The sequence below is a fragment of the Elephas maximus genome, chromosome 15 (genome assembly GCF_024166365.1).
Source record: "Elephas maximus indicus isolate mEleMax1 chromosome 15, mEleMax1 primary haplotype, whole genome shotgun sequence".
Lineage (NCBI taxonomy): Eukaryota > Metazoa > Chordata > Mammalia > Proboscidea > Elephantidae > Elephas > Elephas maximus.
This window is the reverse complement of record NC_064833.1, coordinates 42,725,059-42,748,316: the sequence shown is the minus strand read 5'-3', so window position 1 is coordinate 42,748,316 and position 23,258 is coordinate 42,725,059. Positions and strand designations below refer to the sequence as shown.

At 37.6% G+C, this 23,258-nt stretch overlaps 1 protein-coding gene and 1 non-coding gene across 17 annotated transcripts in view; one reads left to right on the top strand and one right to left on the bottom strand.

The window, feature by feature from the left end:
- VPS13B (vacuolar protein sorting 13 homolog B) overlaps positions 1-23,258 on the top strand; it is a 915,182-nt gene that overhangs the window by 292,130 nt on the left and 599,794 nt on the right. The gene's annotated exons all lie outside the window — the stretch shown is intronic.
- LOC126059104 (U6 spliceosomal RNA) lies at positions 18,794-18,900 on the bottom strand. The gene has a single exon (XR_007513366.1). It is a non-coding gene; the product is annotated as a U6 spliceosomal RNA (small nuclear RNA).

Below are 23,258 nucleotides of genomic sequence, written 5' to 3'. Positions count from 1 at the left end.
AGTCAGCTCTATAAACCTGTGGGTATGCAGTTTTGAAGCTAGGGGCAAATCTTGTACTAGTCCCAGAATCTAATCTCCTTCTAGACTGAACCACTTCATAGAAGCCATGATGCTAGGAGTCAGCAACAGGAAATTAGTTTGCTTGCTCCTTTGAAAGGTCCCAGTTTCTGGAAGGAAGCCAGAGGGAAAATCCCTTGAGCCTTGTGGGCGACCAGTTATTTTCCGCATTTATAGCACAATGTCAAAATTTTTGCATATTTTACTTCCTGAGTAGTAAAATCAAACTATTCATGAAGGAAACAAGAAGCTTCATTAATAACTACTAAATTAGTATACAGGTTGTAATGGACTGCAAGTGAACTTCACCATAAAATATGTAATGTTTTGTAATTTATTAAAAGTATAATTTTATATGGATCTAAAGGCTTCCATTATTACTTCAGTTTATTTTATATTTTAGAAAATGATACAGATCTTTCAAGTGAGTTTTATTTATTTATAATTTTATTGTGCTTTAAGGGAAAGTTTCCAAATCAAGTCAGTCTCTCATAGAAAAATTTATATACATCTTGCTATATACTCCTCATTGCTCTCCCCCTAATGAGACAGCACACTCCTTCCCTCCACTCTCTATTTTCGTGTCCATTCCACCAGCTTCTCACCCCCTCTGCCCTCTCATCTCCTCCCCCCAACACAGGAGGTGCCAACATAGTTTCATGTGTCCACTTGATCCAAGAAGCTCATTCTTCACCAGTATCATTTTCTATCCCATTGTCCAGTCCAATCCCTGTCTGGAGTTGGCTTTGGGAATGGTTCCTGTCCTGCGCTAACAGAAGGACTGGGGACCATGACCACGGGGATGCATCCAGTCTCAGTCAAACCATTAAGTCTGGTCTTTGTATGAGAATTTGGGGTCTGAATCCCACTGCTCTCCTGCTCCCTGAGGGGTTATCTGTTGTGTTCCCTTTCAGGGCAGTCATTGGTGGTAGCTGGGCACCATCTAGTTCTTCTGGTCTCAGGCTGATATAGTCTCTGGTTTATGTAGCCCTTTCTATCTCTTGGGCTCATAATTCCCTTGTGTCTTTGGTGTTCTTCATTCTCTTTTGTGCCAGGCGAGTTGAGACCAACTGATGCATCTTAGATGGCCACTTGATAGCCTTTAAGGCCCCCGAAGCCACTCTCCAAAGTGGGATGCAGAATGTGTTCGTAATAGATGTTATTATGCCAGTTGATTTCGATGTCCCTCGAAACCATATTCCCCAAACCCCTGCCCATGATACGCTGGCCTTCAAAGCGTTCAGTTTATTCAGGAAATTTCTTTGCTTCTGGTTTAGTCCAGTTGTGCAGACGTCTCCTGTACTGTGAGTTGTCTTTCCTGTCACCTAAAATAGTTCTTATCTACTATCTAATTAGTGAAAACCTCTCTCCCTCCCTTCCTTCCTCCATCCCTCCTCCCACCTCTTGTAAATGTCAAAGAAAATTATCTTCTCTGTTTAAACTGTTTTTCAAGTTCTTTATAATAGTCTTATACAATATTTATCCTTTTGCAACTGATTAATTTCACTCAGCATAATGCCTTCCAGATTCCTCCATGTTATGAAATGTTTCACAGATTGATCACTATTCTTGATCGATGCGTAGTATTCCATTGTGTGAATATACCATAACTTATTTATCCACTCATCCGTTGATGGGCACCTTGGTTGCTTCCATGTTTTTGCTATTGTAAACAGTGCTGCAGTGAACATGGGTGTGTATATATCTGTTCATGTAAAGGCTCTTATTTCTCCAGGATATATTCTAAGGAGTGGGATTGCTGGATCATATGGTAGTTCTATTTCTAGCTTTTTAAGGAAGTGCCAAATCGATTTCTAAGCTAGTTGTACCATTTTACGTTCCCACCAGCGGTGTAGAAGTGTTCTAGTCTCGCCAAAACCTCTCCAACATTTATTATTTTGTGTTTTTTGGATTAATGCCAGCCTTGTTGGAGTGAGATGGAATCTCATTGTAGTTTTGATTTACGTTTCTCTACTGGCTAATGATCGTGAGCATTTTCTCATGTATCTGTTAGCTACCTGAATGTCTTCTTTAGTGAAGTGTCTGTCCATATCTTTTGCCTATTAATTGGGTTATTTGTCTTTTTGTAGTTGAGTTTTTTTTTTTTAATAACTTTTATTAAGCTTCAAGTAAACGTTTACAAATCCAATCAGTCTGTCACATACAAGTTTACATATATCTCACTCCCTGCTCCCACTTGCTCTCCCCCTCTTGAGTCAGCCCTTTCAGTCTCTCCTTTCTTGACAATTTTGCCGGCTTCCCTCTCTCTCTATCCTCCCATCCCCCCTCCAGACAAGAGTTGCCAACACAATCTCAAGTGTCCACCTGATATAATTAGCTCACTCTTCATCAGCGTCTCTCTCCCACCCAGTGACCAGTCCCTTTCATTTCTGAAGAGTTGTCTTCGGGGATGGTTCCTGTCCTGTGTCAACTGAAGGTCTGGGGAGCATGGCCGCCGGGATTCCTCCAGTCTCAGTCAGACCATTAAGTTTGGTCTTTTTATGAGAATTTGGGGACTGCATCCCACTGATCTCCTGTTCCCTCAGGGGTCCTCTGCTGTGCTCCCTGTCAGGGCAGTTATCGATTGTGGCCGGGCACCAAGTAGTTCTTCTGGTCTCAGGATGATGTAAGTCTCTGGTTCATGTGGCCCTTTCTGTCTCTTGGGCTCTTAGTTATCGTGTGGCCTTGGTGTTCTTCCTTTTCCTTTGCTCCAGGTGGCTTGAGACCAATTGCTGCATCTTAGATGGCTGCTTGTTAGCATTTAAGACCCCAGACACCACATTTCAAAGTGGGATGCAGAATGATTTCATAATAGAATTATTTTGCCAATTGACTTAGAAGTCCCCGCAAACCATGTTCCCCAGACCCCCGCACTTGCTCCGCTGACCTTTGAAGCATTCATTTTATCCCGGAAACTTCTTTGCTTTTGGTCCAGTCCAATTGAGCTGACCTTCCATGTATTGAGTGTTGTCTTTCCCTTCACCTAAAGCAGTTCTTATCTACTGATTAATCAATAAAAAACCCTCTCCCACCCTCCTTCCCTCCCCCCCTCGTAACCACAAAAGTATGTGTTCTTCTCAGGTTTACTATTTCTCAAGATCTTATAATAGTGGTCTTATACAATATTTGTCCTTTTGCCTCTGACTCATTTCGCTCAGCATAATGCCTTCCAGGTTCCTCCATGTTATGGAATGTTTCAGAGATTCGTCACTGTTCTTTATCGATGCGTAGTATTCCATTGTGTGAATATACCACAATTTATTTACCCATTCATCCGTTGATGGACACCTTGGTTGCTTCCAACTTTTTGCTATTGTAAACAGAGCTGCAATAAACATGGGTATGCATGTATCTGTTTGTATGAAGGCTCTTGTATCTCTAGGGTATATTCCTAGGAGTAGGATTTCTGGGTTGTATGGTAGTTCTATTTCTAACTGTTCAAGATAACGCCAGATAGATTTCCAAAGTGGTTGTACCATTTTACATTCCCACCAGCAGTGTATGAGAGTTCCAATCTCTCCGCAGCCTCTCCAACATTTATTATTTTGTGTTTTTTGGGTTAATGCCAGCCTTGCTGGTGTGAGATGGAATCTCATCTTAGTTTTAATTTGCATTTCTCTAATGGCTAATGATCGAGAGCATTTTCTCATGTATCTGTTGGCTGCCTGAATATCTTCTTTAGTGAAATGTGTGTTCATATCCTTTGCCCACTTCTTGATTGGGTTGTTTGTCTTTTTGTGGTTGAGTTTTGACAGAATCATGTAGACTTTAGAGATCAGGCGCTGGTCGGAGATGTCATAGCTGAAAATTCTTTCCCAGTCTGTAGGTGGTCTTTTTACTCTTTTGGAGAAGTCTTTAGATGAGCATAGGTGTTTGGTTTTTTAGGAGCTCCCAGTTATCAGGTTTCTCTTCATCATTTTTGGTAATGTTTTGTATTCTGTTTATACCTTGTATTAGGGCTCCTAGGGTTGTCCCAGTTTTTTCTTCCATGATCTTTATCGTTTTAGTCTTTATGTTTAGGTCTTTGATCCACTTGGAGTTAGTTTTTGTGCATGGTGTGAGGTATGGGTCCTGTTTCATTTTTTTGCAAATGGATATCCAGTTATGCCAGCACCATTTGTTAAAAAGGCTATCTTTTCCCCAGTTAATTGACACTGGTCCTTTGTCAAATATCAGCTGCTCATACGTGGATGGATCTATGTCTGGGTTCTCAATTCTGTTCCATTGGTCTATGTGTCTGTTGTTGTACCAATACCAGGCTGTTTTGACTACTGTGGCTGTATAATAGGTTCTGAAGTCAGGTAAGGTGAGGCCTCCCACTTTCTTCTTCTTTTTCAGTAGTGCTTTGCTTATCCGGGGCTTCTTTCCCTTCCATATGAAATTGGTGATTTCTTTCTCTATCCCCTTAAAATATGACATTGGAATTTGGATCGGAAGTGTGTTAAATGTATAGATGGCTTTTGGTAGAATAGACATTTTTACTATGTTAAGTCTTCCTATCCATGAGCAAGGTATGTTTTTCCACTTAAGTATGTCCTTTTGAATTTCTTGTAGTAGAGCTTTGTAGTTTTCTTTGTATAGGTCTTTTACATCCTTGGTAAGATTTATTCCTAAGTATCTTATCTTCTTGGGGGCTACTGTGAATGGTATTGATTTGGTTATTTCCTCTTTGGTGTTCTCTTTGTTGACGTAGGGGAATCCAAGTGATTTTTGTATGTTTATTTTATAACCTGAGACTCTGCCAAACTCTTGTATTAGTTTCAGTAGTTTTCTGGAGGATTCCTTAGGGTTTTCTGTGTATATAATCATGTCATCTGCAAATAGTGATAACTTTACTTCTTCCTTGCCAATCCGGATACCTTTTATTTCTTTGTCTAGCCTAATTGCCCTGGCTAAGACTTCCAACACGATGTTGAATAAGAGCGGTGATAAAGGGCATCCTTGTCTGGTTCCCGTTCTCAAGGGAAATGCTTTCAGGTTCTCTCCATTTAGAGTGATATTGGCTGTTGGCTTTGCATAGATGCCCTTTATTATGTTGAGGAATTTTCCTTCAATTCCTATTTTGGTAAGAGTTTTTATCATGAATGGGTGTTGGACTTTGTCAAATGCCTTTTCTGCATCAATTGATAAGATCATGTGGTTTTTGTCTTTTGTTTTATTTATGTGATGGATTACATTAATGGTTTTTCTGATATTAAACCAGCCTTGCATACCTGGTATAAATCCCACTTGATCAGGGTGAATTATTTTTTTGATGTGTTGTTGGATTCTATCGGCTAGAATTTTGTTGAGGATTTTTGCATCAATGTTCATGAGGGATATAGGTCTATAATTTTCTTTTTTTGTAATGTCTTTACCTGGTTTTGGTATCAGGGAGATGGTGGCTTCATAGAATGAGTTGGGTAGTATTCCGTCATTTTCTATGCTTTGGAATACCTTTAGTAGTAGTGGTGTTAACTCTTCTCTGAAAGTTTGGTAGAACTCTGCAGTGAAGCCGTCCGGGCCAGGGCTTTTTTTTGTTGGGAGTTTTTTGATTACCGTTTCAATCTCTTTTTTTGTTATGGGTCTATTTAGTTGTTCTACTTCTGAATGTGTTAGTTTAGGTAGGTAGTGTTTTTCCAGGAATTCATCCATTTCTTCTAGGTTTTCAAATTTGTTAGAGTACAATATTTCATAATAATCTGAAATGATTCTTTTAATTTCATTTGGTCCTTCTCATTTCTTATTCGGGTTATTTGTTTCCTTTCCTGTATTTCTTTAGTCAGTCTGGCCAATGGTTTATCAATTTTGTTAATTTTTTCAAAGAACCAGCTTTTGGCTTTGTTAATTCTTTCAATTGTTTTTCTGTTCTCTAATTCATTTAGTTCAGCTCTAATTTTTATTATTTGTTTTCTTCTGGTGCCTGATGGATTCTTTTGTTGCTCAGTTTCTATTTGTTCAAGTTGTAGGGACAGTTCTCTGCTTTTGGCTCTTTCTTCTTTTTGTATGTGTGCATTTATCGATATAAATTGGCCTCTGAGCACTGCTTTTGCTGTGTCCCAGAGGTTTTGATAGGAAGTATTTTCATTCTCGTTGCTTTCTATGAATTTCCTTATTCCCTCCTTGATGTCTTCTATAACCCAGTCTTTTTTCAGGAGGGTGTTGTTCATTTTCCAAGTATTTGATTTCTTTTCCCTAGTTTTTCTGCTATTGATCTCTAGTTTTATTGCCTTGTGGTCTGAGAAGATGCTTTGTAATATTTCGATGTTTTGGACTCTGCAAAGGTTTGTTTTATGACCTAATATGTGGTCTATTCTAGAGAATGTCCCATGTGTGCTAGAAAAAAAAGTATATTTTGCAGCAGTTGGGTGGAGAGTTCTGTATAAGTCAATGAGGTCAAGTTGGTTGATTGTTGTAATTAGATCTTCCGTGTCTCTGTTGAGCTTCTTACTGGATGTCCTGTCCTTCTCCGAAAGTGGTGTGTTGAAGTCTCCTACTATAATTGTGGAGGTATCTATCTCGCTTTTCAATTCTGTTAAAATTTGATTTATGTATCTTGCAGCCCTGTCATTGGGTGCATAAATATTTAATATGGTTATGTCTTCCTGATCAATTGTCCCTTTTATCATTATATAGTGTCCTTCTTTATCCTTTGTGGTGGATTTAAGTCTAAAGTCTATTTTGTCAGAAATTAATATTGCTACTCCTCCTCTTTTTTGCTTATTGTTTGCTTGATATACTTTTTTCCATCCTTTGAGTTTTAGTTTGTTTGTGTCTCTAAGTCTAAGGTGTGTCTCTTGTAGGCAGCATATAGATGGATCGTGTTTCTTTATCCAGTCTGTGACTCTCTGTCTCTTTATTGGTGCATTTAGTCCATTTACATTCAGGGTAATTATAGATAAATAAGTTTTTAGTGCTGTCATTTTGATGCCTTTTTATGTGTGTTGTTGACAATTTCATTTTTCCACATACTTTTTTGTGCTGAGACGTTTTTCTTAGAAAATTGTGAGATCCTCATTTTCATAGTGCTTGACTTTATGTTAGTTGAGTCGTTACGTTTTTCTTGGTTTTTATCTTGAGTTATAGAGTTGTTATACCTTTTTGTGGTTACCTTATTATTTATCCCTATTTTTCTAATTAAAAACCTAACTTGTATTGTTCTATATCGCCTTGTATCACTCTCCATATGGCAGTTCAATGCCTCCTGTATTTAGTCCCTCTTTTTGATTATTGTGATCTTTTACCTATTGACTTCCATGATTCCCTGTTACGTGTATTTTTTTTTTTTAATTAATCTTAATTTGTTTGTTTTTGTGATTTCCCTATTTGAGTTGATATCAGGACGTTCTGTTTTGTGACCTTGTGTTGTGCTGATATCTGATATTATTGGTTCTCTGACCAAACAATATCCTTTAGTATTTCTTGTAGCTTTGGTTTGGTTTTTGCAAATTCTCTAAACTTGTGTTTGTCTGTAAATATCTTAATTTCGCCTTCATATTTCAGAGAGAGTTTTGCTGGATATATGATCCTTGGCTGGCAGTTTTTCTCCTTCAGTGTTCTGTATATGTCGTCCCATTCCGTTCTTGCCTGCATGGTTTCTGCTGAGTAGTGAGAACATATTCTTATTGATTCTCCCTTAAAGGAAACCTTTCTTTTCTCCCTGGCTGCTTTTAAAATTTTCTGTTTATCTTTGGTTTTGGTGAGTTTGATGATAATATGTCTTGGTGTTTTTCTTTTTGGATCAATCTTAAATGGGGTTCGATGAGCATCTTGGATAGATATTCTTTCGTCTTTCATGATGTCAGGGAAGTTTTGTGTCAGGAGTTCTTCAACTATTTTCTCTGTGTTTTCTGTCCCCCCTCCCTGTTCTGGGACTCCAATCACCCGCAGGTTATCCTTCTTGATAGAGTCCCACATAATTCTTAGGGTTTCTTCATTTTTTTTAATTCTCTTCTCTGATTTTTTTTCAGCTATGTTGGTGTCGATTCCCTGGTCCTCCAGATGTCCCAGTCTGCATTCTAATTGCTCGAGTCTGCTCCTCTGACTTCCTATTGCGTTGTCTAATTCTGTAATTTTATTGTTAATCTTTTGGATTTTTACATGTTGTCTCTCTATGGATTCTTGCAACTTATTAATTTTTCCAGTATGTTCTTGAATAATCTTTTTGAGTTCTTCAACAGTTTTATCAGTGTGTTCCTTGGCTTTTTCTACAGTTATCCTAATTTCATTTGTGATATCATTAAGCATTCTGTAAATTAGTTTTTTATATTCTGTATCTGATAATTCCAGGATTGTATCTTCATTTGGGAAAGATTTTGATTCTTTGGTTTGGGGGGTTGTAGAAGCTGTCATGGTCTGCTTCTTTAAGTGGTTTGATATGGATTGTTGTCTCCGAGCCATCACTGGGAAACTAGTTTTTCCAGAAAATCCACTAAAAAAAAAAATGCAGTCAGATCCCTATCAGAGTTCTCCCTCTGGCTCAGGCTATTCAGATGTTAATGAAGCCACCTGCGTCCAGTCCAAATCCCTGCGGGACAGTTCCCCGGCTCGAACGCTGCTCTTTCTGCTCCAGGACTAGTCACTGCCTCCCGGGGACTTCTACTGGCTGCGTCCCACGCCGCCCGTGGAACCGCGTGGTCCCCCTCCCAGGGTTAGTTCAGGGGGGTGGAGCACCTCTCTGTGCTTGTGCCGTACCTGACTGGTACGCTGGCTCCAGGCTCTGGAAACAATCGCTGCTTCCCCGTATTAGTTCGTTCTCCGTCTCTAAATCTGTGTTTGTTGTTCAGGGTTCGTAGATTGTTATGTATGTGATCGATTCACTTGTTTTTCCGTGTCTTTGTTGTAAGAGGGATCCGAGGTAGCGTCTGCCTAGTCCGCCATCTTGGCTCCGCCCCCTGTAGTTGAGTTTTTGCAGTATCATACAGGTTTTAGAGATCAGGCGCTAATCAGATATGTCATAGCCTACAAACGTTTTCCCAGTCTGTAGGTAATCTTTTTACTTTTTTGGTGAAGTCTTTGGTTGATCATAGGTGTTTGATTTTTAGGAGGTCCCAGTTATCTAGTTTCTCTTCTGCATTTTTAGTAATGTTTTGTATACTGTTTATGCCATGTATTAGTGCTCCTAACGTTGTCCCTGTATTTTCTTCTGTGATCTTTATCATTTTAGACTTTATATTTAGGTCTTTGATTCATTTTGAGTTAGTTTTTGTACATGGCGTGAGGTATGGGTTTTGTTTCATTTTTTTTGCAGATGGATATCCAGGTATGCCAGCACCATTTTTTAAAAAGACTGTGTTTTCCCCATTTGACAGACTTTGGGTCTTTGTCAAATATCAGCTGCTTATATGTGGACAGATTTTTGTCTGGATTCTCAATTCTGTTCCATTGGTCTATGTATTTGTTGTTTTACTAGTACCAGGCTGTTTTGACAACTGTGGCGGTATAATAGTTTCTAAAATCAGTTAGAGTGAGGCCTCCCACTTTGTTCTTCTTTTTCAGTAATGCTTTACTTATTCAGGGCCTCTTTCCCTTCCATATGAAGTTGGTGATTTCTTTCTCCTTCTCATTTAAAAATGTTGTTGGAATTTGGATCGGAATTTCATCGTATCTATAGACTGCTGTTGGTCGAATAGACAATTTTACAATGTTAATTCTTCCTATGCATGAACAAGGTATGTTTTTCCACTTACATAGGTCTTTTGGTTTTTTGGAGTAGTGTTTTGTAGTTTTCTTTGTATGAGTCTTTTACATTTTTACATCTCTGGTAAGATTTATTCCTAAGTATTTTCTCTTCTTGGGACCTACTGTAAATGGTATTGATTTGGTGATTTCATTTCGATGTTCTTTTTGTTGGTGTAGAGGAATCCAACTGACTTTTGTATGTTTATCTTTTGTCGTGATACTCTGCCGAACTCTTCTATTAGTTTCAGTAGTTTTCTTGAGGATTCCTTAGGGTTTTCTGTGTATAAGATCATGTCATCTGCAAATAGAGATACTTTTACTTCTTCCTTGCCAATCTGGATGCCCTTTATTTCTTTATCTAGCCTAATTGCTTTGTCTAGGACCTCCAGTACAATGTTGAATAAGAGTGGTGATAAAGGGCATCCTTGTCTGTTTCCTGATCTCAAGGGGAATGTTTTCATTCTCTCTCCATTTAGGATGATGTTGGCTATTGGCTTTGTATAAATGCCCTTTATTATGTTGAGGGATTTTCTTTCTGTGCCTGTTTTGTTGAGAGTTTTTATCATGAATGGGTGTTGAACTTTCAAATGCCTTTCTGCATCAATTGATAATATTGTGTGGTTCTTGTCTTTTGTTTAATTTATATGATGGGTTATATATTGTTTTTCTAATGTTGAACCATCCGTGCATAGCTGGTGTGAATCCCACTTGGTCATGGTGAATTATTTTTTTGATATGTTATTGAATTCTATTGGCTAGAATTTTGTTGAGGATTTTTGCATCTATGTTCATGAGGGATATAAGTCTGTAATTTTCTTTTTTTGTGGTATCTTTACCTGGTTTTGGTATCAGGGATATGCTGGCTTCGTAGAATGAGTTTGGGAGTATTCCGTCCTTTTCTGTTCTCTGAAATACCTTTAGTGGCAGTGGTGTTAACTCTTGTCTTAAAGTTTGGTAGAACTCTGCAGTGAAGCTGTCCAGGCCAGGGTGTTTTTTGTTGAGATTTCTTTGTTTACCTTTTCAGTCTCTTCTTTTGTTATTGGTGTATTTAGTTGTTCTACCTCTGTGTTAGTTTAGGTAGATAGTGTGTGTTTTTAAGAATTCATCCATTTCTTCTAGGTTTTCAAATTTGAGGACAATTTTTCATAGTAATCTGATATGATTCTTTTAGTTTCAGTTGGGTCTGTTGTGATATGGCCCATCTCATTTCTTATTCGGGTTATTTGTTTCCTTTCCTGTATTTCTTTAGTCAAGTCTGGCCAGTGGTTTATCAGTTTTTTTCAAAGAACCAGCTTTTGGTGTCGTTAATTCTTTCAGTTTGTTTTTCTGTTTTCTGTTTGATTTAATTCTGCTCCAGTTCTATTATTTGCTTTCTTGTGGTGTTTGAGGGTTTCTTCTGTTACTTTCTTTCTATTTGTTCAAGTTCTAGGGATAATTTTTTGGTTTTGGCCCTTTCTTCTTTTTGGATGTGTGCATTTATTGACATAAATTGACCTCTGAGCTCTGCTTTCGCTGTGTCCCCAAGGTTCTGATAGGAAGTGCGTTTATTCTCATTGGATTCTGTGAATTTCTTTATTCCATCCTTATTGTCTTCTGTAACCCAGTCTCTTTTGAGCAGGATATTGTTCAGTTTCCAAGTGTTTGATTTCTTTTCACTGCTTTTTCTGTTAAACTGATTTTTACTTTTATGGCTTTATGGTCAGAGAAGATGCTTTTTAATATTTCAGTGTTTTGAATTCTGCCAAGGCTTTCTTTATGATCTAATATGTGGTGTATTCTAGAGAATGTTCCATGTGCACTAGAAAAGAAAGTATGCTTGACTGCTGTTGGGTGGAATGTTCTGTATATATCTATGAGGTCCAGTTGGTTTATTGTGGCATTTAGATCTTCCGTGTCTTTTTTGAGCTTCTTTCTGGATGTCTTGTCTTTCACCGAAAGTGGTGTGTTGAAGTCTCCTATTTGTGTGAGGTATCTCACTTTCCATTGCTATTGGAGTTTGTTTTATGTACCTTGTAGCCGTGTTATTTGGTGCATAAATATTTAATATGGTTATATCCTCATGGTATATTGTCCCTTTATCATTATATAGTGTCCTTCCTTATCCTTTGTGATGAATTTAACTTCACAGTCTATTTTGTCAGAAATTAATATTGCCACTTCTGTTCTTTTTTGATTGTTGTTTGCTGGATATATTTTTATTTTGCTGTTAACCAAAGGGTCAGCTGTTCAAATCCGCCAGGTGGTTCTTGGAAACTCTGTGGGGCAGTTCTACTCTGTCCTATAGGGTCACTGAGTCTGAATCGATTCGACAGCACTGAGTTTGGGTATTTTGATTTGGGATATATTTTTTCCATCCTCTGAGTTTTAGTTTATTTGTGTCTCTAAGTCTTAGGTGTGTCTTTTGTAGGCAGTATATCCCAGTGCTGTTGAGTCGATTCTGACTCATAGCGACCCAAAGACGGATTAGAACTGCCCCATAGTGCTACGGCTGCCAAACGAAGGGCAGTGTATAGAGAGATAATTTTTTTCATCCATTCTTCCACTCTCTTTATCTTTTTTGGTGCATTTAGTCCATTTACATTCAGCGTAATTATGGATAAGTATGAATTCAGTGCCATTATTTTGATGTCTTTTTTTGTTTGTTGTAGACAGTTTCTTTTTCCCACTTAATTTTTTGTGCTGAGTAGTTTATATATTGTCTTTCCCTCTTATTCATTGCTGTGGATTCTGTTTCTCCTGAGTTTTTTTTTTTTCTTGTATTTTATTTTGATTTGTAGGATAGTTTGTCTCCTTTGTGGTTACCTTAATATTTACCCGTATTTTTCTAAATTAAAACCTACCTTTTATTTCTTTGTATCGCCTTGACTCCCTCTCCATATGAGAGTTCTGTGACTACATTTCTTAGTCCCTGTTTGTTGTTTTAATGTTGTCTCCTTTTACATAATAACATCGCTCCCTGTTTTGAGTGTTTTTTTAATGGTGATTTGTTTTTGTGATTTCCCTGTCTGGGTTGACGTCTGATTGCTCTGTCCGGGGTTCTAGTCTTGGGTTGATACCTGATATTATTGACTTTCTAACCAAAGAACTCCCGTTAGTATTACTTGAAGTTTTGGTTTGTGTTCTATGAATTCCATAAACTTCTGTTTATCTGGAAATGCACTGATTTCACCTTTGTATTTGAGTTTTGCTGGATATATGATTCTTGGCTGGTAATTTTTTTCCTCCAATTCTTTATATATAAGTCTTCCCATTGCCTTCTTGCCTGCATGGTTTCTGCCAGTTAGTCCCACCGTATTCTTATTGACTCTCCTGTGTAGGTGACTTTTCGTTTATTTCTAGGTGCTCTTGAAATTCTCTCTTTATCTTTGGTTTTGGCAAGTTTGATTTTAATATGTGTTGGTGACTTTCTTTTAACATCTACCTTACGTGGAATTCGATGAACATCTTGGATATATATCTTCTCATCTTTCATGATATCAGGGAAGTTTTCTGCCAACAAATCTTCAGCAGTTATGTCTGTATTTTCTGTTATCCCTCCCTGTTCTGGTATTCCAACCACTCATAGGTTATTTCTTTTGATAGACTCCCACAAGATTCTTAAGGTTTTTTCAGTTTTTAAAGTTCTTGTACCTGATTTTCCTTCAAATATTTTGGTATGGAGTGCTTTATCTTCAGGTTCACTTATTCTGCCTTCCACTTGCTCCGTTCTGCTCCTCTAACTTTCTTTTGAGTTGTCTAATTCTGTAATTTTATTGTTTATCTCCTGAATTTCTGATTTCTGTCTGTCTATGGATTCTTCCTGCTAATTAAATTTTTCATTATGTTTCTGAATAACCTTTTTAATGTCTCCAACTGCTTTATCTGTGTTTTCCTTGGCTTGTTCTGTGTATTGCCTGATTTCCTTCCCCTTGCCTTGAAGGCTTCTGTATATTAATCTTTTGTATTCTGCATCCAGTAATTCCAGGAAGGCACTTTCATCTAGAAGATCCCTTGATTTATTTTGAGAGCTTGTTGTAGGGATTATGTTGTGTTCCTTTATGTGATTTGATATTGACTGTTGTCTCCGAGTCATTTATAAGTTATTGTATTAGTTCATTTTATGTTTGCTTACTGTATCCTAGCTTCTTGCTTTGTTTTGTTTTGATATTCCCTGATGGGTTGCTTGAATGAACTAGGTTGATTATTTTCACCTTTGAACCTCTGATGTCCTGTCACCAGATGGCTACCGCTGTTACCAGGTATATCAGTCTAGGAATCCTTCCACTGTTCTTGTATGGATTCAGCTGAGGTGCCCAGGTAGCTGCTCATCAAGTGTGTGGTACAGGCTCTGTTCTGTAGTCTTAGAGGGGCAGGTGTGATTGGTATAGGTACTGGTATGTGGTTGCTTCAGGATGGTTATGCTCTGAACAAGGCGGGGGCTGAGAATTGCCCCCCCCCCGAGTGTCTCTGAGGAAAAAGTGACCTTGCTCCCTAGAGAGTACAGGTTAGGTGCGTTCTGCAGAAGGACTATGGATACGCATTATCCTTTGACCACTGTCGCGGTTGGCTGGTTGACCTGAGTGGATCCACCAGTCCTTAGACCCCTGATATGGGTAGGTGAGGACCCTGTTTAATAGGCAAAGCACTGTCAAACATCAAACACGCACCTCTCCACCCCACAGCTGAAACAGTTGTAATCTGCTAACATGGACACAGGTCTGTGCACGAAGGAAAGGTACTCAAAGTCCACGGACCGTTTATGCCTGGACAGAGGTCGCTTCTGTCCTGAGCTTCCCAGGTTAATTTATCTCGCAAATTATCTTTTCCCCAAGCTGCATATTTGTTCCTTCTGCAAGGCTGGGAGGATGGCTCTAGGCAATCAACAGAGCCTATCTCAGGCCTAGGGATATCAACAGCAGCTGAAGTTGCTGAAGCCGGCTTGAAAGGAGGTGGTGTGGTAAAATATACGCCAGTACTTAGCTTTTACTGAGAGTGCCATTCTTCTCTAGTTCTGGAGGTGTGAGCAGGCTGCTTCTCCCACGGGAACTGTGGCTGAACACTAGTATCAGCCTGCAGCAGCTCGTCCCAGGAATGGTGCCATAGGCATCTCGGCGATTCAGGTCCGGTAACTCCTCTCTGCTTCTGAACCGTCTCTTCCTTCCCCTGATGCGCAGTTCATTTTCTAACTTTGCCTTTGATGTTCTGGGCTCCTAGCTTGTCATAAATGTAATCATTTCACTTGTTTTTTTGGGTGTTTGTTGTAAGAGGGCTTGCCGGAAGTGCCTGTCTATTCCACCTTCTCGGCCCTACGTCTCGTGCGTTTTGTTTTTGCAGCTTGAATTTTGCATTTAAAATCCAGTAAGAGTAATCTCTGTCCTGTCCAGATTTTGAAGTTGACTGTATAGTAGTTTTCAGATTGGCCAAAAGAGAAGACCAGGAGCCTTAGTGAATCAGTGGTAGATGATTCATAAATTACTGAGGGGTGATATTCATAGCCATCTTCGCTGTCCGTTCTTTCCTCCAGTTGTTTCATTTCATCCCTTCTAGAAGATGCAACTTCACTTGGAGCAACTTGATTTCACAGAGTTTTTGCATCCTTTTTAGTAAGTATAGTATACACACCAGTCATCATTATAGCATTGCTTTATTTTGAAAATTGATAATGAGAGTTAATTGTCTGATAATGTGTGAGAGTTTAAGCACTTTTCTTTGGAGTCATGTTTTTGTTTTTTTTATTTATTTTCATTTCCCTCTTTTGCCCTTACTCCTCCTCCTCTCTGCTTCCTTCCCAATTATCACTCTATTTAAAGTACCACCAGAGCACTTTTAACCTTACCACACTCCAAACAGTTATAACTGTTTATGGGATTCTTACCTCAGGAGGCTGGAAGTTCCTATAGGCAGGGACCATGAATAGTATATGGTAAATATTGAATGATCCAAAGGAGATGATATTTTGCCATTTGTGTGTAGCATTATTGGCCATAGGCACACATCATTTTATGTCTAAATTGCTTTGTATGAAAAAAATGTAGGCTGACTTCAGCCTATAAAAAACAATTTTCAAAAAAAGAAAAGATGATACAGTCCTGATTCTCATATGGATATAAAATCAACAAGTGTTAAAGATTTTATTTAACCAACTCATTACTAATCAGAGAACCAAGAACAGGCAGGTCAAAGGAGAATTTAAAAAGCAGATTCATTTATAGATTAGGAATAGTGAAATAAATTTGGAAATAAACACAAAACCAGCTTCTTTCACAGTATGGGAGGGAGGTCAATTGAATGTGTACCAAACAAACTCTATTTGCATGCTTATAGTCAAGAATTATTTAGCATTTCTATCCTTCGTGTACAATTTAGAGATTTGTAAAATAGCTCCAAAGCAATGAAAGATGTAGAACCCCCATAGTATCATACTGAGATAACCTGGAAGAGTGTGCTCTAAACATGTAGAGCTCTTCATTGAAGCACAGATTTTTCCTTGCAAGCCTTTCTAAATTCCAGATGGCTAGGCTATTTTTAGCTGTGGGTGGTTTAAATATAGAGGCAGGTCAGAAGTAATTTTGTGAAGCTAAGATTCAGTGCACAGAAGAAAAATTGAAGGGAACATTACCACCAGCAGAGGGCAGTGATGAAGTAACAGTTTCCTTATGGCCAAAGGAGGAAGTATTGATTATTGAATAATTCTGGGCATAGTCTGTAAATTGTAACCTCAGTGTGACTTTTTAAATTTTGCCATACTAAGTTCTCTTCAGCCTGTGTGTTTGTCAGTTTCTGCAAGTTACCAGAATAAGGCATTTTTTGTTTTGTTTTTGTTAAATAAGTAAATAACATGTTCTAACTTGGTTTTTTCTAAGTAAATAATGTATAACTTGTTAAAACACTTTCTTGTGGAAAAGTATTCATACAGCAAATATGTCATAAGCTTTAGGCATTGAGGACATATGTATGTCTGAGATTTTTATTTTGGTGGTTAATTTATTCTGTTGTATTTTTATGAGAATTAAGTACTTTATATAGCATTTCCTAAACTATAAGAAGGTTTTCTTCAAATGTAAAAATTACATTTTATCTAATTTACTCCACTTAAAAGGTGGAATCTGAAATACTGTGCAAATATTTCAAGAATATAGAAGAGAAAGTTGTGTAAAATTTAATTACAGATAAAACAAAAACACAAATACACTGTGGGAAAATGACCAAAGGACACAAAAGCAAGAAATACAAATAATCAAGAAACACATGAAAAATTCAAACTCACAGGTAGTCTAAGAATGCATATTAAAATGATCAGGAACCATTTTTTACTTGTGAAATTGATAAAGACATAATAAATGAAAAAACTGAAAGCGGACAAGTATATAGTAATGTGAGCATTTTCATAAAAGTCTGGTAGGAGTATGAATTGGCACAAACTTGCCAGAAATCAATTTAGCAAGAAAAGATTAAGGACTTTTAGAGTGCTTATGCTTCATAATCTCACTTCTGAGACTATATACAAAGGGAGTAATCTAAACTATTGAAAAGACTGGTATTTAAAGTATAAAAAAAAAAAAAGAAAGAAACCCAAACCTGATGATGTTGCATTGATTCCAACTCATAGTGACCCTATAGGACAGAGTAGAACTGCCCCATAGAGTTTGCAAGGAGCGGCTGGTGGATTTGAAGTGCCACCATTTTGATTAGTAGCCGAGCTCTTAACCACTGTGCCACTGGGGTTCCATTTGAAGTATAATTAGCTTATATGCTTATGTTCTCTTCATATGCATATGAATATGTGAGTGCATATATGTTCATGTAGTCATAGAAAAATTATTTTTTGACAGTAATTATCAATGCCTAATGGATTATGAGTCATCTCCCTTTCATATTTGCACTCTTCTATGATATAAAATAGTATTTGTAACGATTGCATAAGATTCAAATATCAGAAAAAAATTTTTTTTTAATGATATTTGAATCTTGTGCAATCATTACAAATACTATTTTTAAATACTTCTTGCCCAAAATACTTTTTGCCAGAATGGTATTTTTGCTCACAGTATACATTTGTGCACAGTAATTCTTACATAATACTTAATGTTTAAGTAAAGTTCCACTTTGAAAGAACATATGTGTCTTGATAACCACAGAATCCATGGCTCCGTTCTTAAGTATGCTTTAGAGGGATCTTAAGGTATATCTGAATAAGATATCATGTTTTAAGATACCACAATTTGCATTTCTCCTTAAATGGTTTTAGTCTAGTGACTTAAATGTTTAAAATGCCTTTCCCCCCCTATAATTTGTTTCCTAGTTATGATTTAAATTTACTTTCTAAATGTAATAGTTGGATTTTTTTTTTCCCCCGTGAAGTTCCCACTGTATATAATTAGGTCAGAGGAACAGGGATTTAAAGCCAGGATCATGCCCTCCTCTGAAGCCTTTGCCCTTGATTCTATATTTGTTCACCAGCAGCTTTTGTATCATTGTGTGTGTTCTTGCTTAATTCTTTAGTAGTTAGCCACTCAGATGTTATTCCTATGCTGTCTGACTAGAAGCTCTGAATGTCTGCAATACCAGCTTGTCTCCACCTTGAGCCCATGTACGGATGTTTCCACACAGAAGGTAGATGCTAAATCCTTTCTGAAAGAATTTCTGGATGAATAAAACATTTTGAAACACTTTTCAATGAACACATCAAGCATGTTTAATTAAAGAGAGCTACAAAAAAAAAAAAAAACAAAAAAACCCAAAGCAAGCAGAAACAAATGTGAGCGTTCCATGCTTTAACTAACCCAACTCTTTATGGTCCCCCACCTCAGAACATTTGCACATGCTGCTTGCTTTGCTAGAAACACTTTCTCCTGCCACTCTTTTTGCCTTTTTACCTCCTATTGATCCTTCAAATATCAGTTTGGACATCACTTCATCAGCAAAGCCTCTTCTAATCTCTACTCTCGAATATTCCTTTTAGTGCTTACTGTAGCTTACAGTTATACATTTTGTGGTTCTTCAGTTCAATTTTCGTGAAAAAACAGAAAAAAAAAATCCAACTATTACATGGTTAGCAGCTGTAGTGCTTAACCACTATGCCACCAGGGTTTCCTAAAAAAATATGGAACGCTTCATGAATTTGCGTGTCATCCTTGTGCAGGGGCCATGCTAATCTTCTCTGTATCATTCCAATTTTAGTATATGTGCTGTCGAAGCGAGCACTAGAGTCTACTAAAAAAAAAAAAATTACTAGGGGAGAAAAAAAAAATTTTTTTTTTTTTTTGAATCATTAGTCCTCTATTTGGGATAGTGCAAAAAAGAAAAGCTTCAATGAATTATGATCTAAATGTTCACTTGAAAGATAGCTCTTTACATTTTACCAGAGAAGACACTGAAATGGCCAACCAAACATGTGAAAAGGTGCTCAGCATCATTAGCCATCAGAGATGCAAATCAAAACCACAATGAGATACTGTTACACTCCCACTAGGATGGCTAATATTTAAAAAACAAAAACAAAATAGAAAATAACAAAGATTGGTGAGGATGTGGGGACATTGGAACCCTTATCTATTGCTGGTGGGAATACAAAATGGTATAGCTCCTTTGGAGAACAGTGTGGTGATTCCTCAAAAAACTGAAAATAGAACTGACATATGACTCAGCAATTCCATTCCTAGATATATACCCAAAAGACTTGAAAGCAGAGACTCACAAAGAGACTTCTTCACCAATGTTCATTGCAGTATTATTCGCAATAGCCCAAAGGTGGAAACAACCCAAATGCCCATCAGCAGATTAATAGATAAACAATATGTGGTACATACAGACAATGAATACTACTCAGCCAGTGGGAGAAATGAAGTCTTGATACATGCTATAGTGTAGATGGAGCTTGAAGACGTTATTTTGAGTGAAATAAGCCAATCACAAAAGGACAAATATTGTATGACCTCACTTACATAAAAGGACAAGAAAAGGCCAATGTATAGAGACCAGAGTTTGTTAGTGGTTACCAGGGACAGGAGAAAGGGGGAAAAAAGGGGTTAATAGTGATGGAATATCATATTAAGGATAGGTTTGCACAGCCAGTTATCATAATTGCTGTCATTAAGGTGTATATATATAAAAAGTTATATTGGCAAGAGTTGAATTATAGATGTATTTACAACAACAACAAAAATAGAAGAGTAGCTGCTGAGGCTGCTTATATACAGCCAAGTACCTCATGGGATTTATTTCCTTGGCTTGGGGGTTTTAGGGTCCTGGTTCCATGGGACATTCCAATTAATTGGCCTAATTACGTGTTTAGTGCTTTTGTTCTATCTCCTAGTTTGTTGCATAGTTCCTGGGGTCTTAAAAGCTTTAAATCAGCCATCCAAGGCACAACAATTGGTCTCCATTCACCTGGACCAACAGAGGAAGGAGAATTAGGAATAGAAGGAAAAGATGAAATATGTGGTTAATGGCCTCTGTGAACCCGTGCCTCCTTTGCCATGACGGCAAAAGAACCGGATGGTTCCTGTTTACCATCACTGAACATTTTGATCAAAGATTCCATAGAAGAATCCTCATCATAAGGGGGAAAATGGAGAACAAAATTTCTAATTCTCATGACTCTAGAATTTATGGAGCCATGGTTGGTGGATGAAACCCTGAAACTGTTATCCGAAGATAATCTTTAAATCTTAAACCAAAAATATCCCCTTATGTCTTCTTAAACCGAACAATAGTTTAGCATAACTAGTTAAAAAAAAAAAAGTCTGTCTTGCGCATTATGCTCTTTTAAGAATTACCTATATGGGATCAAATTGACTACAGCAACTCCAAAGATGTCTTAGGAACCTTAGGGGATAGTGAGTTTATATAAATGGAGGAAATACAACTGAAAAAGAAGGATGAGAATGGTCACACAAATCAAAGAATGTAATCAGTGTCACTAAGTTGTACATGTAGAAGCTGTTGAACTGATGTATGTTTTGCTGTGTATAGTAACACCAACAGAATAAATAAAATTTAGGGAAAAAAGATAGCTCTGAATATTTTAGTACATTTTTATATACAAATATATTGTCATAGTTAAAATCCAAGGCCAATTCTTGAAATTTTGCTAAACCCACAATGAAGTTGACACAGTCTAAACTTTAATGAAACTAATAGAAGTTAATACACTATAAATGATAGCTTTAAATGAAGTGTTTAAAAAAAAAACTCAAATAATGTACAAAATTGTGAAACTTCAGATAAAAGTAGGTTTAGTTAAGAGAAAGGGAAGGTAAAAAGATACTCTTTTAGCGAGCTTGAAGGGTATTGGCGTTTCCAGGACATTAGATTGATGAAAATTCTTCTTTTTCTTTATATTCTCATTTCCAAACAGATGGATTTTCTTTTTCTTTCTTTCATTCAACCATTATTTATGATTATCAGCTATGATGAAGTTTACTTTTGAATTCAAGTAGAGAAATAAAATATTTTCTTGGTGTAATTGGAAAAGAGTTGTAGAGTAACAGGAAGAAAAAAAGTCAAGGATTTAAAGGATTCAGTTCTATTTTAGAGCATGAGATTTTTTGAAATAAAATTAATGAGTTGTAGTTGATGAAAGGGAGGCAGAGATCAGTGAATAACCTTTAGGGTAAGAAAGGATGTGATAGCCCAAAACCCTCTCACAGGGTGATGGGCAGCCACTGAGTAGAGAGGAGAGAGGGAAGGAGGACTAAGCAATATTCAATTAGTAGTTATTATGCAAGAGTTTTTTAATCAGTTGGATGTTGTTATGTTTAAAATCCTGTGTGGAAGAATACATACATTTTGAGAAGGTTTTCAAGATCATTTTTAGTCCAGAAGGAAAGAATAAAGCAAACATTTTACAAATGGTCTATTGAATTCTAAGAGTTAAGCAGCTAGTGAGTAGAAGAGCTAATGGGTGGAAGACTTTATAGTCTGGTGTTCTTTTTATTATGTAAATTAACTTAAACGGGCATTTTTAGGTGGCCAGGCAGTTATCTTCATTCATTCAACTCATAATTTACTTGGTACTAGAACCAGGAAACCCTGGTAGCATAGTGGTTAAATGCTATGGCTGATAACTAAAAGGTCGGCAGTTTGAATCCACCAGGTGCTCCTTGGAAACTGTGTGGGGCAGTTCTACTCTGTCGCTATAAGTCAGAATTGACTGGATGACAGTGGGTTTAGAACCTGGGGATATAATGATGAACAAGACCCCTTTACCTCTTCTTAGGGAGGCGATAGTTCATTAATAAATTTGTACAGGTAATCAGACAATTAAAAGGCAGCTAAAATGCTGCTGTTAAAACAAAGTAGTATGAGTTCATATTGAAGGAAACCCTTAAATAGTTTGGGATTTGGGTAAGGATTCCTGGAAAAAGTCTCATCCAAAATGAGACATTAATTATGAGCTGGAGGAGAAACAGTGAGTCTGGTTTGGGGAAACTGCAAGTAATTTTTTTGTAACTGCAATTAGAATGTGGTGGGAGCACAAGGTAAGCCTGGTGAGATGAGCGAGCCCTCTCAGATTATATTGTTGGTGTCAGGTTCCACTGAGTCGATTCCAACTCGTAGCAACCTACATACAACAGAATGAAACGCTGCCCACTCCTGCACCATTCTCACAGTCATTGCTATGTTTGAGACCATTGTTGGTGCCACTGTGTCAGTCCATCTCATTGAGGGTATTTCTCTTTTTTGCTGACCCTCTGCTAAGCCTGATGTCCCTCTCTGGGGACTGGTTCCTCCTGATAACATGTCTAAAATATGTAAGATGAAGTCTGTAAGGAGCATTCTGGTTGTATGTCCTCTAAGACAGATTTGTTTGTTCTTCTGGCAATCCATGGTATATGCAGCAGATTTGCCCACTGGGATGCGTCCTTTGATTTCTTGATTGCTGCTTCCATGGGCGTTGATTGTGGATCCAAGTACAGTGAAATCCTTGACAGTTTCAGTCTTTTCTCAGTTTATCATGATGTTGCATTTTGGTCCAGTTGTGAGGATTTTTGTTGTCTTTATATTAAGGTGTAATCCATAGTGAAGACTGTAGTCTTTGATCTTCAATAGGAAGTGCTTCAAGTCTTCTTTGCTTTCAACAAGCTCAGATTATGAAAGAACTTAAAAGCAGTACTTTGAACCCAGTTCATTCAGGTTCGAACCCCTGCTGAGAATTTCCATTTCTAACAAGTTCCCTGCTGAGAATTTCCATTTCTGACATATTCCCAGGAAGTTATACCTAAGAATCACCTGGGGATCTTGTTAAAATGTACATCCTAATTTAGTATATCTGGCGGTGGAAATGCAAATTGTCAGTCAGGAACTTCTTAGGAATGCAAATTCAGCAGAGGTGTGGACAAGACCAAACTGATTGGAAGCCCTGCTTAAAAGTCATTTTGAAAAGTTTGGACTGAGTGCCAGACTATACTTTAGAAACTAGTTTAGGCAGCCTTGTGGCTGAAGATAAAAATCCTGGAGATAGGGAGATCAGTTAGGGGAATGTTTCAATGAAAGACATGGTAATGTCAGTGGAGACAACTACACAGATGTGTTGGAATCAGCAGGAGTTGATGATTAAC